The sequence below is a fragment of the Thermobia domestica genome, chromosome 12 (genome assembly GCF_964235325.1).
Source record: "Thermobia domestica chromosome 12, izTheDome1.hap1.1, whole genome shotgun sequence".
NCBI lineage: Eukaryota > Metazoa > Arthropoda > Insecta > Zygentoma > Lepismatidae > Thermobia > Thermobia domestica.
Genome location: NC_137465.1, coordinates 2,873,169 through 2,879,168, shown reverse-complemented (window position 1 = coordinate 2,879,168; position 6,000 = coordinate 2,873,169). Strand labels below are relative to the sequence as shown.

Genomic DNA, 6,000 nt, shown 5'->3' with positions numbered 1-6,000 from the left:
CAAAAATTAAGCTTCTGGAACAAAAAGCAAAGCCATAGGAATCCATTTTCTCGCAACTGGCGAGAACGTATTAGCCGTTATTCTAATTTTAATTCTAATTACATTTTTTTTCTGGAAGTTACAATGTACACTTAAGAATGTTTACAAAACGACTACATTCATCACTCAGAGGTATTCAATAGCTATGGTGGAAGAAGAAAGAGGGAAAGGAAAAATAAATCAAATCTTTGAGTTTTACGTCCAACAGTTAGGCCGGTAAGGCTAAAGGAGACGGTGATGATGAGAAATGAAGGAAATGGTGGAATGAAGAAAGTGGAAGAACCCCGAGAAAACCCACAAACACGGTGTTTGTTCACCACAAAGCTCACTTAGTGCCCCCGAAAAGAGAGAAAGGAAAACATATTATTATTATTATTATTATTATTATTATTATTATTATTATTATTATTATTATTATTATTATTATTATTATTATTATTATTATTGTAGTGCCATAATGTAAGGCGTGATGGTGATATAGAGGGTGTTTCAAAAAAACATCGACAACGTTTGGGAAGTAATTCCTGACACCAAAATAAGACAAAGAGTATAGACCAACCTGGGTGCACAAATGCTTCCATTATTTATTTATTTATTTATTTATTTATTGTATATTGAACACAACAGGTATATACCCATTGACAGTGTTCAGTAGTATACTTAAATGAATTCATTACATAATATTTGTTCTACATGCTAAACTATGTAAAGTATTTTTTATATGTACATCAAATATATATATTGTAGGGCACTTTATTTGGACACTATTATATATTGTGTACATTCTCCTAGTAGGCGATATATTTAATGCATTAATACGCTGGGATGCTTCATGAAATGTCTGTATCCGTGAGTACATTTTCCTGTTCGGAACATGAAGGGACATTTCGGAAAATAATATTGGCGAATCTATCTCATTCATTACCTATAAGTTTATGCAAAAAAGCACAGAAGGAAAGAATACATTGCTTCAAGAGAACACATTGAATAGCTTGATAAGAGTTCAAGATATTTTTCGTATCGGCTCCCGGAGTTATAGGCTACCAAAAACATGGAAAAACGAACTTTAAAGGTCCATAGCTTCAAGACTATGGCACCTACCGCAGTCGGATTAAGACTTCACTTAAGAACTAGTATGTACCCTATACAAATATCCAAGTTTCAGAATCCTGTGGTACTTCCGCAATAATTTTTACAGAGGTGGTTGATGAGTACTTCAAATTATATGTCCATAGCCAAACTCCCTCTATAAAAAATGTTGCGTGAGTTCCTTAGGATTCTGAAACATGGATATTTGGATAGGGCACATATTAGTTCCTAAGTGAAGTCTTGACTCGACTAGAGTAGGTCCCATAGTTTTGGAGCTATGGATCTATAAAGTTCATATTTTCATGTTTATGGCAGCCTATAATTCCGAAAGGAAGCATCTTTGCACCAAGGTTGGTCTATACTTTTTATCTTATGGTGTCAGGAATCGCCTCCCTATTTTTGTCGGTGTTGTTTTGAAACACCCTGTATGTTTCAGCATTAGTTTTACTTTATAACAAGTAGGGTGGCTCTCTTAAAGCATAGATTTTCATATTAAAAACAAAATTCGTTTTTGTCTATTTTCTTGAAAACTATGCAGGAGATTTATTTCGAAATATGCCATTTTGTTCAGGTTGAGAGCGAAGGGCGTCGATCCTGTGGGGAAGGCCACTAATGCTCATGTGGGACCCTGTATTTTTATGAATATGTATTTTTATTGTTGTATGTATTGTTATATGTATTTTTTTATGAGTATACAATATTTGGGATAGTTTGAATTCAATTTGTCTTGAAATCTTCATATATGCCTTCTTAGACCCTTGTCTGCAACCAAACACACATTTGAACACCCCTCCCCCCCAAAGTTACAGAGAAATCGGCGCCCTTGGTGAGAGCTATTCAAATTGACGTGTATCTTATATCCGGACATTTTAAAAAATATATCAATGACATTGCAAACTTTGGATAATTTTTTATAATATGCTGCAAATCACAAATGTTTACGGAGTGTTATCCTAAGCAGAGCTAAATTGGAAATGAAGCTTATCTTGAGATGAACTCTGTCACTTGGAGACAATCAAGAGAATGTTTGTGTTGACTGAATTCCTCAAATGCATGATTTCAGTATTTTTGAGTTCCTGATTCCCTCTGAACGTTGCAATTTCGTTTGTTATTTGATAATCAACTATGACTAACATCGTTTGATTTCAACTCTTTTTCTAGTTATTTAAGGAATTTACGTAAGAAATTCTATCGGGAAGAAATGCGTACGTACGCCTCTAAAAATGGCCAAACGATTCCAAATGTTCTTTATTCACTTCGCAGTCAACAGGTTTTATCGCAAAATAACGATCTATTAACAGCGTGTACACTTTTCACATCAAAATCAATTGATTTTTTTTTACGTTTCTGTGTGAGTAACCAATGCATAGCTGTTCACTCATTAACCTCCTGAGAGAGCAGCGCGAACGGGTCGTTGTGTATGAGAGCGCGTAGAGCCGTGTATACATTACGTCCGATATCCAAGGTGAATGCCAGTCAGTACTCAGTAGTTGTGTGGAGACGCATCTGTTCAGTACCAAACTATCCGTGGATCTCTCCGACGCCTCCTCAGAAGCTGACCGACTAAGCAGGTAGGAAAAGCATCATCACAGGCGATTTATTATAAGCTACGATACGAAGTGATTTGACAATATTGGTTTGATTGTTACGAATTGTTACGATTTTTTTTTTTAAGATAGACATTTGTGATGTGACAATGCATTTCGTCGTTTGATGAAGTTGACTAGGACAAATGTTAGCTAGCGGCACTTCTTTTCCTTAATTATTTTTACATTCTGATGGATTTCATTGGTTGGATTTGAGATTAATGTTACACGAAACGTAGATATGCGGCTTAATATGAAATCCAAACTACATAACTTCCGCCGAGAGTCGAACCTGAATCAACCACTTCGAAAACGCGTGTACTAACTATATAGCCATGGAGGAACTTATGATGCGATCATGGAATCAACACCAAAAATTATCGTGTTTAGCGCATAAGGGAATCAACTTCATTTTTGGTAATTTTCGATATATTTCATCTGTAAGATCTGTTGTCTGAAACTCGCGGATGACACACTGACTTAGTGCTAGAGCGTTTACCCCTGCATCGGGTCAGTGGTTCAATCCCCGGCCAAGTAAGTTTGTGGTGGACAACATCGTGTCCGTGGGTTTTCTTGGATTACTTCCGTTTCCTCCCACTTTCTCATTCCACTAATTCTTGCATCATCATTCACTTGCCCTAATCATCGTTTCTCTTAGCCTAAAGGGCATTTACGTGAGACATTGAAGTAAAACATTTTATTTCATTTCATTTTCTATCTGAAGCTCCTTTCAGATGTTAAAAGATTTATGTCCAGATATTTTGTAAACAATTCTTATAAAAAGTAAAAACTACTATATCTTAAGGGTTCCGTATAAACTGTATGTTTCTTTCTCTCACGACTTTGGTACTTTGACTCTGAACGCCCCCCCCCCTACTTTTTTAACTCCAATGGAAATTGTGTTCTGGACCATAATAACTATTAACAACTGAACTGATATTGATGAAGTATCTGCGAACTTAGTTTTCATTAGGACATGGCTGCAATTGATTCCGAAGTTCTTTACATTTTCAAAATTAGAAACCAAAGAAGAATATGAAATTTTGGTAGTCGCAGTAGACGATAAAGTAAAAAGTATTTTAAAGATGTAGCTCATCAGAGTCATGAAATAATCTGTAATCTTCTTGAGTAAGTTGATAATTGACCACCTTACAAATTCCTCAACGATAAACGATTACTCATAATTTCATTTAATACTTTATCTTCCAGTTTTTTACGCTCTTTTTTCTCTGTTATTTTAAATTGTAATGTGATTCTACTTAAACCTCTTCTCAATTCAGTGAGATTTTCATTTCCAATTTCTTGTGTGGACAAAATTTTATGTACGTTTTAGACAGGAAAGTGACCGCAATTAATCTTTAAATTTTATTAAATAAATATTAAATTCGATGTTAAATGTAAGTCAGTCCTATCAATGTCAATTTTTCCAAAAAAAAAAAAAAAAAATCATCCCGTTCCTAATCGCAATTTAGTCGAAATTTTCCTCCCTCTCTTTCCCTCACCGGAAAATAAGTGAAAACTATTAAAGTCAAGAGAGATTTCTACCTTGTCTTGTGTAAGTGTTCTGCGTGAATATGGATGGTGGTTAATTGCCCCTCCGCAAGACAGAGCCATTAGGTAATCGCGCAAGTTTAAGAGGATGTAAAAATACAATTAATCAGAAAGTTTCAGATGGAGAGATAGATTGAGAATCATGTACCACGTAAACAAAAACAGTACGAATGCTGACAATACACTTGCTCACGTTAATTAATATTTTCCCGACAAAACACACTTTTGATTGTTTATAAAATCAAACATTCGTATTCTTCGGAAAATTGCTCTTGTTTGTTTGCTCATTTTTCTCAGATACAGTAAATGTCGTTATTTCTCAGAATAGAGCAATGTGACTTCTTCTTCTTCTTCTTCTTCTTCTTCTTCTTCTTCTTATTATTATTATTATTATTATTATTATTATTATTATTATTATTATTATTATTATTATTAATATGTTACGTGGGAACTGGTGACACCATTTCAGAGTATTTGTGTTTTGGAGAGCAATTTGCGTCTTGCAACTTTGAACTTAAGAGAGGGAGATTTGCATTCCATCTTTCCCGAAATATTCAATTTTTAACTGAAACTGATGGCCTTTGAACACTAAATAACCAGTTAATCTTATCGTCTTATCAAATTTGTCTATAGAAGCCTCTGCTTACTCATTTCGTACGCAGAAGTCCGGTATTGTCCAAATCTATCGTTCTGATTAATGTTATACTTTGTACCAAATTCTTGGCAAATGTTCACATGAAAAAGAAGTGATCCTCATTCTCCTCAATTAAAAAAAAAAAATGATTGTCTTAATGGTGACCCTTCTTGGCCAAGTGATTAATTTCCATGTTTTCTGTGCTCATGGCGATGGGTTCATTTACGGGTAGAGTGTTTGCGGCTGATAAAAGCACCTGTGATCCCGATACCTCATCCTACATAACGTCGGTACTGAAAGAAGATATTAACTTTCAATCTCTCAATCTTTCTGTCTTAATGATAACTGAAGTAAGAGATAATACAGTATTTCTCCTGGGTTCGGTTCCTGGTAGTAATGATATGAAATTTGAGCACATCACAATGGTTTGGATTCCATCTTGTACTATAGAATCCGCATTTCATATAAGGGACGCTAAACTGAAAGTAACTAATCAAACAACACAGTTTTTCGAAATGTGTTTGGTTTCTCCCACCTTTCTTTTTGTAGTACGACTTGAAATATAATCCTGGTATGTTGTGCATAACTACGAGTTATAAGTTGATTCTCACCCCCTCCTTACTCCTTCCCCGCCACACACCACTTGAGACATGGCTCACCCTTGTAATAAATAATAATAATAATAATAATAATAATAATAATAATAATAATAATAATAATAATAATAATAATAATAATAATAATAATACGTTTCTTACAGTTTCAAGCTTATTCAGTGGTTCTAACATCCAATATTTCTTCTCCCCTCCGGAATAGGTATTTATTTAAACCCGTTTATCTTTTATACATTGGAGCTTCTATACTTTTTTTTTAAAGTTGCTAACCGATTCCTTTTTTTCTTGACACAAAATTTCCTGCCACACTTAGCTCCGTGTGAGCTCCTCCGTGGCTAAGCGGTTAGCGTACGCGCCTTTGGCGTGGGAGGCCCGGGTTCGATTCCCGGCGGGAGCTCATGTGGTTCGGATTCCACGTTAATCAGTAGGTCCACGTCTCATATAGCCTCGCTGCTGAACGGGACGTTAAACTCAAAATCAACTCAAC

At 35.1% G+C, this 6,000-nt stretch overlaps 1 protein-coding gene across 1 annotated transcript in view; it reads left to right on the top strand.

Annotated features, from left to right (window-relative positions):
- The first annotated feature begins 2,321 nt into the window (after positions 1-2,321).
- The window catches only part of LOC145666303 (synaptic vesicle glycoprotein 2B), a 120,478-nt gene continuing 116,799 nt past the window's right edge, over positions 2,322-6,000 (top strand). The window contains exon 1 of the mRNA XM_081733388.1: positions 2,322-2,699. The gene's annotated coding sequence lies outside the window, so the exon portion shown is untranslated. The remainder of the gene's footprint in view (positions 2,700-6,000) is intronic.